Below are 18,367 nucleotides of genomic sequence, written 5' to 3'. Positions count from 1 at the left end.
TCTTCCCCTCTGTTCTCCATCTCTCCTCTCTGCCACTCTCAGGCCGGTCACAGGCCTCCTCCACAGCCCGTCAAAACAGCTCTGTGGGGTACGTCAAGCAGTTCCACTCAGTAGAGTGGCTTTCACAGGCCTCTCTAGTTGGAGAGCAGTTTGTTGAGCCGCCAGGCACCAGAAAAGGTAGGCAATCTAGGCATGTCATGTATAGGCTGATATCTATGTTAAACAGTGAGTTTTTTGGTGGGAACATGGTACTAAGCCATGGGGGTGGTGAGAGAGAGGGGGAGAAAGAGGGATTAGAGAGAGTGTGAGAAGGGGGGGATCAGTGTCATGGGAAGACTCTTGTATTTATGAAAAGATGGCATTGAAAATCAGCTCGCTGTTTTAGTGATAACTCTGACAGAATTTAGACTGTTAGATCAAATGGACTAAAGCCAAGTCACCAATTTAAACATGTACCATGTTTCAGACCATGTTTCCATGTTTCCAGACCATGTTTCCATGTTTCCAGAACATGTTTCCAGACCATGTTTCCATGTTTCCAGACCATGTACCATGTTTCCAGACCATGTTTCCAGACCATGTTTCCATGTTTCCAGACCATGTTTCCATGTTTCCAGACCATGTTTCCATACCATGTTTCCATGTTTCCAGACCATGTTTCCATGTTTCCACCCCCCCTCTCATTTCACAGGAGGATATCTCTCCATCAATCTCTTTACTTTCTTCCCCCCCTCTCTCTACAGACAGAGAACTCTCTCCATCAGGCACAATCACAACAGTGGGTTTATTTTTAGGCCCAGCCAGTGTTATTCCAGGTAACATCATCAGAGGGGTGAAGTGTCAGGCAGGCAGCAGAGATTCCTGTTGATTAGTCTAGCAGATAAGAGGTTGGTAATCTCCATCCCAGTGAACTCTAACACACACACACGCACACACACACTGGTAGCTAGAGGGAGATTTACATTATCAGTCAGGCATGACACACAGCTTTAAAATCAATCACAGCCACATCTACGTGGGAAACCAGTGTAGGCTGGTATAAGAGACTAACGGCAGACACGTGGGTGCACAACACGTGAGCTCAACACGCGAACGCACGTACATTCACCTTCATTCTCTATCTCTCTCACACACTTCAAACAGCCTATTCATTTCCGTCCTCCTGTTCTCTTTGCCACACTTGCAGTATCGACAGACAGAGGGTAAAATACCTGCAGACTTCAGTAGTGGAATATAGAGCTGTGGGTTACAGCAATAAAACTACCCACCTGAAGTCTCTCTCTCTCTCTCTCTCTCCCTCTCCCTCTCCCTCTCTTCTCTCTCTCGGCAACGTCCTGCTGGGACTATTGGTTCCTACTCAAACACTGATGGAGGAAGAGGGACACACACTTTCACTGCTCTTTTTTTCCTCAAGTCCTTCCATCCTCCCGCAGTAAGGCCGGCTCTGAAGGGACCTTATACAAACGCTGTGTTCTTATTGGAGCATGGCTCTGAGAAAATCCCGCCCCGCCCGTCACCCTCCAGCTGCCTCCCATAGGACAGCTGGGGTTCTGAGAAGGTCATGGAGGGGTCAGTAGGCCACAATATTGAATATTGCTCTTCTAAAGATAGACTGTGGAGGAGTGATGGGGTGAAGAGAGCAGGGGAGGAGTGACTGATGTAATAAGGATGTTAGTCTGTCTCTCAATACTCTCATCCCTTCATTACCTTCTCTCCTTTCTGTATTACTAGGGCCAGGAGTATTTCCTGGTCACATGACCTGATCAGGAAAAGTCTGGAGCCTATAGGTCTATTCTGAGACATTTTTTTCCCTAGTCAGGAGAAATACACCATCATATTAGTTCCACTGCCAGATCAGATCAGTGATCATTGAGCAGAGAGGAGACGACTCAGACGAGGAAAGGAAACTAAGCGAGGACTCAAGGTAAAGTAGCTGCTAAGCAAGACTTCTGAGACTAAGCTAGAGATGGGGCGAGAGATGGGGTGAGAGATGGGGCGAGAGATGGGGTGAGAGATGGGGCGAGAGATGGGGTGAGAGATGGGGTGAGAGAGCTGATACTTTGACATCAACCTCTCTTACTATTAGCAATGCTTCCTAGGCACAGCTGTTGAAAAGACTAGTCAGACACACGTATTGCACTGTATGGTGTAGTATGAGCTTACTCTATATGGTGAGAAGCTGGGCTAAGGCTCTGGGGCATATGAATGGGGCTGTGTAGTGTTCTAATCTAGCATCATGGATGTAACGTACATGATGGTGTCGCCAATACAATGGTGTACATCACAGGTTGGGCAACTGGCGGCATGTGGGCCCCATTTTGTAGGCCTGCGACCAAAATAAAAATAGTTTTATTGTAATTATTTTTTTTTGGAGGGAACTTAGTCGGGGTTTCAACTTACTGTTGAGAGTTAGAATAATAGAATACATGTGGTTGTGCGTCAAATCAAATCAAGTCACATACACACGGTTAGCAGATGTTAACGTGAGTGTAGAGAAATGCTTGTGCTTCTAGTTCTGACCATGCAGTAATATCTAACAAGTAATATAGCCTAACAATTTCACAACAACTACCTTATACACACAAATGTAAAGGAATGAATACGAATATGTACATAAAAATATATACATGAGTGATGGCCAAGATGCAGTAGATGGTATAGAGTACAGTATATACATATGAGATGAGTAATGTAGCGTATGAAAACATTATATGAAGTGGCATTGTTTAAAGTGGCTAGTGATACATTACATCAAGATGGCAAGACTAACTTATCAGCACTCACTCAATTAGCCCATGTCACCAAAAATAATACTAAAATAATAATAATAATACTACGGGCCCGGGTTCATATCCCGGGCTGTGCCACAACCGGCTGTGTTCGGGAGTCCCATAGGACGGCACACAATTGGCCTAGCATTGTCCAGGTTAGGGGAGGGTTTGGCCAGGGGGGCTTTACTTGGCTCACCTCGCTCTAGCGACTCCTTGTGGCGGGCCGGGTGCCTGTGGGCTGACCCCGGATGACCGTTGAACCGTGTTTCCTCCGACACATTGGTGTAGCTGGCTACCGGGTTAATTAAGCTGGCAGGTGTTAAGGAGCGCGGTTAGGCGGGTCATGTTTCGGAGAACGCATGACTCCACCTTCGCCTCTCCCGAGCCCGTTGGGGAGTTGCAGTGATGAGACGAGATCGAGGGGGTAAAATACAAACAACAAAAAATTATAGGAATAATGAAGAAAGTTTAATGCAACATCTTTTCTTAGTGCGGCCCCATTACACCTTTTGTTTGTCTGAAATTGCGGGTTTTACACACCAGCCAAGCTTCTGGGAGAGAGCGATGGTCCCTTTTCGAGAAGTTAGTCTAGTGGCCAGCTATCTAAACTTGTAGTAAGCATGGTGGAATTACCGACTGGGGTGGGGTCGTCAGTTATTGATCATCAGTTATCATATTAAAAACTGCAAACATTTGCCTCCACCCTATGGCAAATTGTGTAGAATTGCAAAAGATTTGCTGCAAAATTTGACATTTTTCTCTCTGCCCCATGGCAAAACGGGTAGAATTGCATGAAATTTGTTATAAAATTGCAAAATATTCCCTCCGCACCATTACAAAATGTGTAGAATTGCAGGAAATTAACTTTCAAACGTAATTTTTTTCTCTTCGTTGTCACGATGGGGGCCGCTAAAATGTTTTGCACACACACACACACACACACACACACACACACACACACACACACACACACACACACACACACACACACACACACACACACACACACACCTAGTCTAGATATCATACTGATACATAGTATGTAGAAGTGCTTAGGAGCTGTGAATGGTGTATGTGTGTATGTGCTGTGTGTGTGTGTGTGTATGTGTGTGTGTTTGTGTATGTGCATATGTGAGTATGTGCGTATGTGTGGGCGTATGTGTGTGTTTGTGCGTGTGTGTCTGCAGGGTCTGCATTAGGGTATGTGAACTGAACAGTATGTAGTGGTACATTATAAAGTACATTCTCTAGGCACACAATCTAGGCCTCTGATACTGGCAGGGCATCGTAGTACGACTTTCTAATGTTCCATCCATTACTATGAGTGCAGTAAGACTCCTCAGACAGGTTAAGAACAATTCATTATAGCTCCATTCTAGTCATAATGAAATAGATAGACCTGGACACAACGCCACAACCCTCTCTGTGGAGAGCACTACACACATTTACAATAGTCTGCTTAACAAGTCATATAGAGAGAATGCAGATGAAGACAGCGAATAGAGAAAGAGGAGAGAGAAGCAGAGAGAGAAAGAAGCAGAGAGAAAGGCAGAGAGAGAGGAAAGGCAGAGAGAGAGGCAGAGAGAGAAAGAAGCAGAGAGAAAGGCAGAGAGAGAGGAAAGGCAGAGAGAGAGAGAGATGCAGAGAGAGAGGTAGAGAGAGAGAGAGAGGCAGAGAGAGTGTGAGTGCAATGTTTACTGTTCATTTTTATTGTTTATTTCACTTTTGTGTATTATCTACTTCACTTGCTTTGGCATTGTTAACATATGTTTCCCATGCCAATAAAGCCCCTTGAATTGAATTGAGAGAGGCAGAGAGAGATTCAGAGAGAGGGAGAGAGGCAGAGAGAGAGAAAGAGAGAGAAACTAGATTGTTAGAGAGATGTTCTCCAGTGTAAAAGGAATAGAGCAGGTGGGGCGGCAGGTAGCCTAGTGGTTAGAGTTTTGGACTAGTAACCCAAAGTTTGCTGGATTGAATCCTCGAGCTGACAACGTAAAAATCTGTCGTTCTGCCCCTGAACAAGGCACTGTTCCCCGGTAGGCCGTCATTGTAAATAAGAATTTGTTCTTAACTGACTTGCCTAGTTGAATAAAGGTTAAATAAAGGTTAAATAAATTCTATCCCTGAAGGACTGGTGGAAGGCTGCCTGTTAATGAGGTCAGGGGCTCTCTGTCTAATAACACACAAATACACACACAGTCCCCCCTAAGCCCCCCTACAGTCTAATTAGTAGCACCATTAGTGTGCAGGGAGGAAGTCAGGTCTGGTCTGGGGTTACTATCACAAGGACCTGTTTTGTAACACTTTATCCAACACTCCTGGTGCACAGCATGGTCTTCATTGTATTTTGTGAATAGAATATTGGTAAGGAGTACACTATAAGTGTTGACTGCTCAGCATTTACATAACTCCATTCCGTCATCTCTCGACCCACCTTGTTTCTACCTACCACCACTAGTAACCACTGTCACGCACACAGGCACACAGACATACACACAGAGACAGAGATTTTTAAAAGCTGTGTATTGGTTATTTTCTGGCTAATTTGCATGGGGGTGGTTCCAATGCTGGGGAATGCATCGTGTAAATAGGTGTGTGGGTGAATGTTTGTGTGTGTGTGTGTTGTAGGAAGGGGTCCATGGTAACCTCTGCTTTAGTAAACAACCTCCTCCTCTTCCTCTAATTGCACTGCTCTGCTGCCAGTGTGTCACTCAGTATACAGTATCAGTGTGTCACTCAGTATACAGTATCTGTGTGTCACTCAGTATACAGTATCTGTGTGTCACTCAGTATACAGTATGTGTGTGTCACTCAGTATACAGTATCTGTGTGTCTCAGTATACAGTATGTGTGTGTCACTCAGTATACAGTATCTGTGTGTCACTCAGTATACAGTATCTGTGTGTCACTCAGTATACAGTATGTGTGTGTCACTCAGTATACAGTATCTGTGTGTCACTCAGTATACAGTATGTGTGTGTCACTCAGTATACAGTATGTGTGTGTCACTCAGTATACAGTATGTGTGTGTCCCTCCCGCTGTGAAAACACTGCTGTGTGTAGTGTGTGTGTCTGCATCTCTGCTGTGTGTGTGTGTGTGTGTGTGTGTGTGTGTGTGTGTGTGTGCATCTCTACTGTGTGTGTGTGTCTGCATATCTGCTGTGTGTGTGATGTGTGTGTGTGTGTGTGTGTGTGTGTGTGTGTGTGTGTGTGTGTGTGTGTGTGTGTGTGTGTGTGTGTGTGTGTGTGTGTGTGTGTGTGTGTGTGTGTCTGCATCGCTGCTGTGTGTGTGATGTGTATATCATCCCCTCCATTAGGTGGACTCAGGTGAGTCTAATGAGACAGCAGCAGACCATCCTGTAGCTGACGCTGGGGTTATTATTCCTCAGTCTCGTTATTCTGCTAGTCTGAACAAAAAACACACTACTATCCTTGTCAAATACACTATGGACAAAAGTATGTGGAGACATGTCCATCAAACATCTCATTCCAAAATCATGGGCATTAACATGGAGTTGGTCCCCCCTTTGCTGCTATAACAGCCCCCCCTCCTCTGGGAAGGCTTTCCACTAGATGTTGGAACATTGCTGCATGGACTTGCTTCCATTCAGGCACAAGAGCATTAGTGAGGTCGGGCACTGGTGTTGGGCGATTTGGCCTGGTTCGCAGTCGGCATTCCAATTCATCCCAAATGTGTTTGATGGGGTTGAGGTCAAAGCTCTGAGCAGGCCAGTCAATATCTTCCACATCGATCTTGACAAACTGCTTCTGTATGGACCTTGCTTTGTGCACAGGGGCATTGTCATGCTGAATCAGGAAAGGATCCTTCCCCAAACTACTGCCACAGCCCAAATCATGAAAAACTGTCCTAGACCATTATTCCTCCTCCATCAAACTTTACAGTTGTCACTATGCATTGGGGCAGTCTGTTGGACTGCCAGATGGTGAAGCATGATTCGTCACTCCAGAGAACTTGTTTCCACTGCTCAATGGTGGCGAGCTTTACATCACTTTTCTAATCCATTAATATTAATGTTTGATCTAATTTTAACAGCTAACATTTCAATGGCAATAATAAATAGATATGCCGATAGTGGACAACCTTGTTTTACTCCTCTAGATAGTTTAAAACTTTCTGAGATGTAGCCATTATTTACTATTTTACACCTAGGGTTACTATACATAATTTTAACCCATTTTATAAGAGATTCCCCAAAATTGAAATATTCTAGGCATTTATATATAAACTCCAGTCGTACTTTATCAAAAGCCTTTTCAAAATCAGCTATGAAAACCAGACCTGGTGTCCCCGATATTTCATAGTGTTCTATTGTTTCCAGTACTTGCCTTATATTATCTCCAATGTATCGTCCATGTAAAAAACCTGTCTGATTAGGATGAATAATATCTGACAAAACTTTTTTTATTCTATGTGCCAAGCATTTTGCTAGGATTTTTGCATCACAACATTGAAGTGTAAGAGGTCTCCAATTTTTTAATTGGACTGGATCTTTATATATACCACTTGGGTCCTGTTTCAGTAATAACGATATCAGACCTTCTTGTTGCGTGTCTGATAATCTACCATTTATATAGGAGTGGTTAAAACAAGCTAATAATGGTCCTTTGAGTATATCAAAAAAAGTTTTGTATACTTCCACTGGTATGCCATCCAGCCCTGGAGTTTTCCCATCCTTAAAGGCCCCAATTGCATCAAGCAGTTCCTCCTCTGTAATTTGGCCTTCACATGAGTCTTTCTGTACAGATGTTAATTTTACATTATTAATAGGAAAAAAATCCATACAATTAGTTTCAGTTAGTGGAGATGGAGGAGCCTGAAACGAAAACATATTCTTAAAGTACTTTACTTCCTCTTTCAAAATATCATTTGGTGAATCATGCGTGACTCCATCATTTGTAACAAGTTTTAATACATTTTTTTTGGTAGCATTTCTATATTGAAGATTGAAAAAGAATTTGGTGCATTTTTCCCCATATTCCATCCAGTTCGCTTTATTTTTATAATATATTACACTGGATCTTTCTTGAATAAGTTCCTCCATTTCTTTTTGTTTTTCCTCTAACTTATTCTGTGCCTCTATGGTACCGTTTTTATTGCTATCTAACTGTACTGTTAGTCCTTCAATTTCCTTTGTTAATATGGACTCTTTTGATCTAAATTCCCTTTGTTTTATAGATGAGTACTGAATTGCATGGCCTCTAAAGGCACACTTAAAAGTGTCCCATACAATAAGGGGATCTGCTGTACCTATGTTATGTCTGAAAAAGTCAGTTATAAAATCTTCTGTCCTAGTTCTAAACAATTTATCATCTAGTAGACTTTGATTAAATTTCCAATATCCTCGCCCACGTGGAAATTCTGTAAGAGAAATATATATGCCAATTATGTGATGATCCGACCGCATTCTGTCCCCTATCAACACTTTTTTAACTTTTGGTGCCAGAGAGAATGGTATAAGAAAGTAGTCAAGACGACTAGCTTGATTCAGCCTCCGCCATGTATATCTCACTAAATCAGGGTATTTAAGTCTCCATATATCCACTAATTCCAATATATCCATGACATTCATGATTTCCTTAAGTGCCTGAGGGTGATAGTTTGTAGTGTGATTTCCTTTCCGGTCTATAGAGGTATTTAAGACCGTACTAAAATCTCCCACTATAATAATAGAGTCTAGTGTTGCTTGTAGAGTTGATAAATTCTTATATATATTTTCAAAGAAGCTTGGATCCTCATTATTCGGACCGTATAGGTTAACAAGCCATATTTGTTTATTGTCCAATAACATATTTAAAATAATCCATCTACCTTGAGGATCTGTTTGGACAATTTGCACATTTGGATCAAAATTATTGTTAATTAAAACCCTCACCCCTTTTGAATTTCTTTGCCCATGGGAGAAATATATTTTGCCCCCCCAGTTCTTTTTCCACAAAACTTCATCTAAAACTGTTGAATGGGTTTCCTGTAAACAATAGATATTATAATCCTTCTCTTTTAGCCAGGTAAATACTGATCGTCTTTTCTTATTATCTGCTAAGCCATTACAATTGTAACTGGCTATACTTATTTCACCACTTACCATAATGAGACACACCTTTCATTCTTTTAATCAGAATATATTTTTGTAAACGTACTATTAAAAAGTAACATAATGATTGAGTGTCTATATAGTTGTACCATGATATTTGCATTTCTACTAAGTAAACCTCCAATTGGTCCCTACTATTCCACCCGCTAAAAGGCCTCATCTCGAGATGGCTTGTCATCCCAATGCCCGGTAGACCACCCTCGACCCCCTGTATCCCATAGCCCTGAACTGACTGGGAACCATTCTTTGAAAAGAGCATACAGTGCCATTTACCGAATTGAAGAAGATCAATTACCATATGCATTTCCATTGCCCTCACCTCGATTTGTATTATATATATCTGTGGATCATCCTCTATTGTCCCTAACATCTTTTACTTCTTCCTTCGCAACAGTTGTGGGATACACACATACACCCACACACACTCAGCCCTTACCCCCACACAACCATAAGCTCACTTTCTCAACAATTGCACCATCCCAGAGCCCAACTCAAGATGGGTCATGATTTACAAATGCACTTGCAGTTGCAGCTGCATGAGAAGGCCTGCAAGACCGCACAAAAAATTAGCAAAAATTGGGAGATTTATTTACCATTGTCATATCCTAGATAATGGAGGTCAAATGTACACCTTATTCCTGAAACACCCACAATACGGCCACCCGTCATGACCATGTCCCCACGCATCTCCATGCAGTCCGACTTTGATTTTGTGCCGCCATGGCCACAATAATATACCCCCTCTCTGAATGTCCGAGTGTGACCCCCTCCCCATGGGTTACTGCAGCTAGTGTTGCCAGCACTGCCACTGCCTGGGTGGGGGCACCCCACCGGAATCCCCACCGGCTAGGTACAAGGTCGTCAAGGTTCTCATTAGCAGCTTTGAGAATTTCCTTGTATATTATGCTCTCCCTTTATGGGGCTTTGGCTTTGCAGGACCAACCCTGCCAAGCAGGCTCAGAATCTTGAGGGGGCAGTGCTGCTCTTGGTCTCTGACCTCATTTTAGCTGCATACAGACCGCTTACAGCGGGCACATAAAACAGTTAGGGACTTCTCCTTAGTATCTGGGTCATTCAGGTGGGTGTCTAGGGTATAGTGCCATGGACCGTACCATTAAAATAGGATAATAAATAATTAGATATAATTTATAAAAAAATAAATAAAAAATGTAGTTCTCCATGATAGGACAATAAATAAATAAGACGTATAATTCATTATAAAGGTATATCCATCATCTGAACAACATTGAAAGCCCTCTCATACCCGGCTCACAGCAATACATTGGCTCTGGGATAAGCAACCATTTCATTACTCACTCACTCAACTTTCCAAACATAACAAATAAAAAATAAACACAAACCATACCATCCACACATACTGTGCCTTCTGTTTACTTAGTTTTTATCTTCACTATGTTGAATTAGTGCTTGTGTGTTCAATTAGTTATATGTGAAGATTTATAGAAAAACTATATTTTTTATTGTATTGTTACAATCAGTAACCGGGCTTGAATTGTGTTTATTTCCCTCGTCTATGAGAACTTTGTAATTTTTAAAATAACCATGGAGTAGTCTTTGTGTCTCTGAACAACTGGTTATCAATATATAGTTTATCAACGACGAGAGCTACTCGTTTCGCTTTTAATCTATTTTCTTTGAAAATTGGATACAGAACTTTGCGCCGTTCTGCAATTTCCTTCGGAAACTGATCATTCATGCCAATTTTGGTCCCAGCAAGTCTTTTACCCAGGCTTTTAACCATTATTTTATCTTTAAATGAAGCAAATTTGGCAACGATTGGGCGTTCGTACCTCTGCCCTCTCTGTCCGAAGCGGTGAACGCGTTCAAGTTGGATTTTGTCGATAACTTCGCGTGGAATCTGAAGCGCTGTAAGGAGGAACTCTCTAACTATAGATTCAGGAACTTCTCCTTCTTTTTCTTGGATACCTGTAAGTACCAAATTCTCTCTCATGGATCTAGTTTGTATGTCTAGTAAGGTTTCCTTCAGAACGGTGTTCTCCTTTTTAATTCCATTAATTTCGGTTTCAATCTTATTGACTGTCCCTTTTAGCGCGTGTGTTTGCTTCTCCAATGTCGCAGCTTTTTCATCACTCATCTCTAGGCTTGCCTTAAACTCTTTTATATCCTTACTAACTAATTCAAGTATACCCAGTTTGTCATTTATTGATTTTAACAGATCGGTTTCGACCTTTACCATTCCCGGTGGTGAGAATATTAAGTCATCAGTGTCTGTAGAAGAGTCACGTTTTCGTTTTGTAATCGGTTCCCCTGTCTTACTCTCCGTCATGTTTGGTTGTTGCCTGTTTTCGTAATATTTGTCGATAAATGTCTCTAGTTTTAGGATTTGTTTTGTGTTATTGTCCAGATTGAAGGTTATCACTCACCAGATTAAGTAGTGCTAATATTTTAGTCTAATTTAGCAGATATTTCGAATATTATGTTTTATCTTGAGGTGCTCTACATAAATCCCTTCAGTCCGCCATTACCCTTACGTTACCTTTACGTCATACGTCAGCTCTCTCTGGTTGCCATCTTGTGTGGCCTACCACTTCACGGCTGAGCCGTTGATGTTCCCAGACGGTTCCATTTCACAATAACAGCACTTACAGTTGACTCTAGCAGAGCAGAAATTTCATGAACTTACTTGTTGGAAAGGTGGCATCCTTTGACTGTGCCACGTTGAAAGTCACTGAGCTCTTCAGTAAGGCTATTCTACTGCCAATGTTTTTCTATGGAGATTACATGGCTGTATGCTCGATTTTATACACCTGTCAACAATGGGTGTGCCTGAAATAGCCGAATCCACTAATTTCAAGGGGTGTCCACATCCTTTTGTATATATAGCGTATGTGTTAATAAAAGATGTTACGGCATGTTTGTAAACTTTGCCTATTAATGTTATCATTTGTTATGATATGAATGTCATGCATCCATGTTTAAAGCAAGGGTCACGCCCTGACCTTAGAGATCCTTTATTCTCTATTTTGGTTAGGTCGGGGTGTGACTAGGGTGGGCATTCTAGTTTCTTTATTTCTAGGTTGGCTTGGTATGGTTCCCAATCAGAGGAAGCTGTCTATCGTTGTCTCTGATTGGGTTCCCTCCTGCGAGGGTTCCCAGTCCGGAGCCTCCTGCGAGGGTTCCCAGTCCGGTTCTTCCGGCGACGATTCACGGTCCGGGTTCCTCCGGTGACGATCCACGGTCCGGTTCCTCCGGCGACGATCCACGGTCCGGTTCCTTTGGCGACGATCTATGGGCCGGAGCTTCCGGCGACGATCCACGGTCCGGTTCCTCCGGCGACGATCCACGGTCCGGTTCCTCCGGCGACAATCCACGGTCCGGTTCCTCTGGCGACGATCCACGGTCCGGTTCCTCCGGCGACAATCCAAGGTCCGGAGCTTCCGGCGACAATCCCCGCACCAGAGTTGCCACCGAAGCGGGCGGATCCGCGAGCGGAGCGGGGTCTACGTCCCGCACCGGAGCCGCCAACGAGGCTAGATGCCCACCCGGACCCTCCCCTATAGAGTCAGGTTTTGCGGCCGGAGACCGCACCTTTGGCGGGATACTGTCACGCCCTGACCTTAGAGATCCTTTATTCTCTATTTTGGTTAGGTCGGGGTGTGACTGGGGTGGGCATTCTAGTTTCTTTATTTCTAGGTTGGCTTGGTATGGTTCCCACTCAGAGGCAGCTGTCTATTGTTGTCTCTGATTGGGGATCATATTTAGGCAGCCTTTTCCCACCTGTTGGTTGTGGGATCTTGTTTGTGTATAGTTGCCTTGAGCACTGCATAGCTTCACGTTCGTTTTGTTCTTTATTGTTTTTTGCCGGTTCACGGAAAAAAGATGATGAACCCAAACCACGCTGCATTTTGGTCCGATTCTTACAACAATGATCGTGACAGCAGGCCTAAATAAAGTAGTATCAAGTAAATAAGCACAGGAAGTTTTTGACATATGCCTGGCTTTGGTTCAGTTCCACCAATATACTAACTCAGTAGACTCAGGGTCACAACGAGCGACTGAGCTTTTGTGTGTTTACATGTTCTGTTTGTTTCTGCATCGGAAGTCCACAGACTAATAGAACATTTAGTTTTTTCATATATGGCACCATTCAAAATAATATATATACACACATACACACACAGTACCAGTCAAAAGTGTATACAGTAATCCCTCGTTTATCGCGGGGGTTACGTTCCGAAAATGACCCGCGATAAGTGAAATCCGCGAAATAGATTTTTTTTTTTTTTTTTACAATTAGCAACTATTACATGTATACAAATACAGTGACTCACGTGTAGGCCGTTTCACTGCTCTTCAGACTGGGCCGCTGCATCCTGACTGCGCTCTGCAGTGTTCTCTTCTTCTGAAGCCCGCGGTGCAGGTTTGTTTGTTCGGGAGAAGAACATAGTGATAGGCAGCTGTTGTCGCTCTTTTTTCTTCTTTGCAAAAAGATCCTTGTACACCGACATGCCACCATCGATTACGTTGGAGAACTGTAATGAACGGCTCATCAAAGGGTCCCATTCCTCAGCTACTCGCTTAAGTTCAGTGGCCATTCGCACCATGGTTGCTAAGCGATGTACGTAAACATAACTGCACGAGACGACAAAATGATAGCACAATTCGTAGCATGTTTTGATACAAGAAGCGGGAGTGAGTTTTTAGCGAATCAGAATGCAGAGCACAATGCACCAAAAAAAAAAAAAAAATGCATTATGAAAATCCGCGAAATAGCGAATCCGCGATAAGTGAACCGCGAAGTGGCGAGGGATCACTGTATACACACAGTTGAAGTCGGAAGATTACATAAAGTTATGTTGGAGTCATTAAAACTCGTTTTCCAACCACTCCACACATTTCTTGTTAACAAACTATAGTTTTGGCAAGTCGGTTAGGACATCTACTTTGTGGATGACAAGTCATTTTTCCAACAATTGTTTACAGATAGATTATTTCACTTATAATTCACTGTATCATGGTGCACTTCACAAAATAGATGGCATCATGAGGCAGGAAAATTATGTGGATATATAGAAGCAACATCTCAAGACATCAGTCAGGAAGTTAAAGCTTGATCGCAAATGGGTCTTCCAAATGGAAAATGACCCCAAGCATACTTCCAAAGTTGTGGCAAAATGGCTTAAGGACAACAAAGTCAAGGTATTGGAGTGGCCATCACAAAGCCCTGACCTCAATCACACACAAAATTTGTGGGCAGAACTGAAAAATCGTGTGCGAGCAAGGAGGCCTACAAACCTGACTCAGTTACACCAGCTCTGTCAGGAGGAAAGGGCCAAAATTCACCCAATTCATTGTGGGAAGCTTGTGGAAGGCTACCCGAAACATTTGACCCAAGTTCAACAATTGAAAGGCAAGGCTACCAAATACTAATTGAGTATATGTAAACTTCTGACCTACTGGGAATGTGATGAAAGAAATAAAAGCTGAAATAAATCCTTCTCTCTATTATTCTGACATTTCACAATAAGCAAAGAGAACGAAAGTCATTACTTAAGATATGAAGGTCAGTCAATGTGGAACATTTCAAGAACTTTTAAAGTTTCTTCAAGTGTAATCGCAAAAACCATCAAGCGCATTCAGGCTGTCATGACGACCGCCACATGAAAGGAAGACCCAGATTTACCTCTGCTGCGGAGGATAAGTTCATTAGAGTTACCAGCCTCAGAAATTGCAGCCAAATAAATGCTTCACAGAGTTCAAGTAACAGACACTAATATGAAGAAGAGACTTGCTTGGGCCAAGAAACATGAGCAAAGGACATTAGACCGGTGGAAATCTGTCCTTTGGTCTGATGAGCCCAAATTAGAGATTTTGGTTCCAACCACCGTGTCTTTGTGAGACGCTGAGTAGGTGAACGGATGATCTCTGCCTGTGTGGTTCCCACTGTGAAGCATGGAGGAGGAGGTGTTATGGTGTGGGGGTGATTTCCTGGTGACACTGTGATTTATTTAGAATTCAAGGCACACTTAACCAGCATGGCTACCACAGCATTCTGCAGCGATACGCCATCCCATCTGGTTTGGGCTTAGTGGGACTAGCATTTGTTTTTCAACAGGACAATGACCCAAAACACACCTCCAGGCTGTTTTAGGGCTATTCGACCAAGGAGAGTGATGGAGTGCTGCATCAGATGACCTGGCCTCCACAATCACCCGTCCTCAACCCCATTGAGATGGTTTGGGATGAGTTGGACCGCAGAGTGAAGGAAAAGTAGCCAACAAGTGCTCAGCATATGTGGGAACTCCTTCGAGACTGTTGGAAAAGCATTCCAGGTGAAGCTGGTTGAGAGAATGCCAAGAGTGTGCAAAGCTGTCATCAAGGCAAAGGGTGGCTACTTTGAAGAATCTCAAATATAAAATATATTTTGATTTGTTTAACATTTTTTCATGATTCCATAAATGTAATTTCATAGTTTTGATATCTTCACTATTATTCTACAATGTAGAAAATAGCAAAAAAGTTAAGAAAAACCCTGGAATGAGTAAGTGCATCTAAACTTTTATCTGGTACTGTAAATAGTTTCAGTCTGTCTGTCTGCCAGGTCTGTGCTTAGGCCCCATCCTTCACAGTGGCTTCAAGTGTCTATGTGCATTCTGCAGCAACAAACCACAGCTCTCTTTCTTTCTCCCTCTCCCCCCTCTCTTTCTCTCCTCAGACTGAGAGAAGCCCTGGTGAAAGAATCTCTAGTTTATCTAGTCATTGATCTAGGCAGCCAGCCATGTGTTTGAGCAGCATTCTGGCCTCTAGTTTATCTAGTCAGTGATCAGTGACCGCACGTACATACCCCAACCACAAGCCATGGATTACAGGCAACATCCGCACTGAGCTAAAGGCTAGAGCTGCCGCTTTCAAGGAGCGGAACTCTAACCCGGAAGCTTTTAAAGAATCTTGCTTTGCCCTCCGACGAACCATCAAACAGGCAAAGCGTCAATACAGCACTAAGATGGAATCGTGCTACACCGGCTCTGATGCTCGTCGGATGTGGCAGGGCTTGCAAACCATTACAGACTACAAAGGGAAGAACAGCCGAAGCGAGCACAGAAGTAGTTTAGCTCGTCTGGTAGGCTCGTGTCACTGGGCAGCTCTCGGCTGTGCTTCCTTTTGTAGTCTGTAGTAGTTTGCAAGCCCTGCCACATTCGACGAGCATCAGGGCCGGGATTCCTTATAAGCTTCCGGGTTAGAGTCCCACTCCTTGAAAGTGGCCTTTGGCCGGGGAAGCAGTATATCATTCAATTCGGGCTCGTCGGACTCGTTAAAGGAAAAAAAGTATTCTGCCAGTCCGTGGTGAATAATCGCAGTCCTGATGTCCAGAAGTTATTTTCGGTCATAAGAGACGGTAGCAGCAACATTATGAACAAAATAAGTAAAAATAATAAGTTACAGACAACGCAAAGAAACGAACAAAAAACACAATTGGTTAGGAATACGTAACACGTCAGCCTTGTTCTTGGCAGCCAGTCATGTTTGAGCAGCATTCAGTCCTTTAGTTTATCTAGTCATTTATCTAGGCAGCCAGTCGTGTTTGAGCAGCATTCAGTCATTTAGTTTATCTAGTCATTTATCTAGGCAGCCAGTCATGTGTTTGAGCAGCATTCAGTCCTTTAGTTTATCTAGTCAGTTATCTAGGCAGCCAGTCGTGTTTGAGCAGCATTCAGTCATTTAGTTTATCTAGTCATTTATCTAGGCAGCCAGTCATGTGTTTGAGCAGCATTCAGTCATTTAGTTTATCTAGTCATTTATCTAGGCAGCCAGTCGTGTTTGAGCAGCATTCAGTCATTTAGTTTATCTAGTCATTTATCTAGGCAGCCAGTCATGTGTTTGAGCAGCATTCAGTCCTTTAGTTTATCTAGTCATTTATCTAGGCAGCCAGTCGTGTTTGAGCAGCATTCAGTCATTTAGGTTATCTAGTCATTTATCTAGGCAGCCAGTCGTGTTTGAGCAGCATTCAGTCATTTAGTTTATCTAGTCATTTATCTAGGCAGCCAGTCATGTGTTTGAGCAGCATTCAGTCATTTAGTTTATCTAGTCAGTTATCTAGGCAGCCAGTCGTGTTTGAGCAGCATTCAGTCATTTAGTTTATCTAGTCATTTATCTAGGCAGCCAGTCATGTGTTTGAGCAGCATTCAGTCATTTAGTTTATCTAGTCATTTATCTAGGCAGCCAGTCGTGTTTGAGCAGCATTCAGTCATTTAGGTTATCTAGTCATTTATCTAGGCAGCCAGTCATGTGTTTGAGCAGCATTCAGTCATTTAGTTTATCTAGTCATTTATCTAGGCAGCCAGTCGTGTTTGAGCAGCATTCAGTCATTTAGTTTATCTAGTCATTTATCTAGGCAGCCAGTCATGTGTTTGAGCAGCATTCAGTCATTTAGGTTATCTAGTCAGTTATCTAGGCAGCCAGTCGTGTTTGAGCAGCATTCAGTCATTTAGGTTATCTAGTCAGTTATCTAGGCAGCCAGTCATGTGTTTGAGCAGCATTCAGTCCTTTAGTTTATCTAGTCATTTATCTAGGCAGCCAGTCATGTGTTTGAGCAGCATTCAGTCATTTAGTTTATCTAGTCATTTATCTAGGCAGCCAGTCATGTGTTTGAGCAGCATTCAGACTAAGAGGGAAATGTTGTTTTTACCCTCTTCTCCTCTATTTTCCTCCCTCTACTTCTCTCCATTCCTCTCCACTATCTACTCCCCGGACTTTCCACTTCCACAATGCTTCTTTACTTTAACAGACATCTACCTCACTCTTCCTCGTTCCCTTTTCAAACTCTTTCTGAGATACAGAGTCTCTATATTAGCAGTCTGAGTATTTAGGCCTATTAAGAATGGGACATAATCCTGGTACAGTAAGGAGCTGTGTGTGTGTGTGTGTGTGTGTGTGTGTGTGTGTGTGTGTGTGTGTGTGTGTGTGTGTGTGTGTGTGTGTGTGTGTGTGTGTGTGTGTGTGTGTGTGTGTGTGTGTGTGTGTGTGTGTGTGTGTGGAGGTAAACAGTAAACTGTGTGATGTGTAACATCATTCTCAGTGTGTCAGTGTCATTTCATTGAGGGTAATAATAGCTATCCTGGAGAGGACAGAGACGAGAAAAGGACATGTTCTGTGTTCTGGAGCAAAGGTTGCCAGAGTAATTGGAAATGCAAATTGCGTTCACATGTACAGATTCCCACAGTGGATTGAGGCACGGGTGGAGAGCCAATGTGAGTGGAGAGGTGTGTGTGTGTGTCTGTGTTTGGTTTAACTATCCTTGTGGGACCAGATGTCCTCATAAGGACAGTAAAACAAGGAACATTTGCACAAGTGGGGACATTTTGCAGATCCCTATAAGGAAATAGGCTTTTTTAGGCTTACATTTACGGTTAGGGTTAGAATTAGGATTAGGTGTTAGGTTTAGGAGTTGGGGTTAGGGTTTGGTGTTAAGTATTGGGTTAGGTTAAGGTTTGGGGTTAGGTT

At 42.9% G+C, this 18,367-nt stretch overlaps 1 protein-coding gene across 1 annotated transcript in view; it reads right to left on the bottom strand.

Annotated features, from left to right (window-relative positions):
- The window catches only part of LOC129825657 (1-phosphatidylinositol 4,5-bisphosphate phosphodiesterase beta-4-like), a 149,865-nt gene that overhangs the window by 120,237 nt on the left and 11,261 nt on the right, over nt 1-18,367 (bottom strand). The window lies entirely within an intron of this gene.

The sequence above is a fragment of the Salvelinus fontinalis genome, chromosome 27, assembly GCF_029448725.1.
Source record: "Salvelinus fontinalis isolate EN_2023a chromosome 27, ASM2944872v1, whole genome shotgun sequence".
In the NCBI taxonomy this organism is placed as follows: Eukaryota; Metazoa; Chordata; class Actinopteri; order Salmoniformes; family Salmonidae; genus Salvelinus; species Salvelinus fontinalis.
The sequence above is the reverse complement of the archived record's forward strand: the minus strand, read 5'-3'. Positions and strand labels throughout refer to the sequence as shown.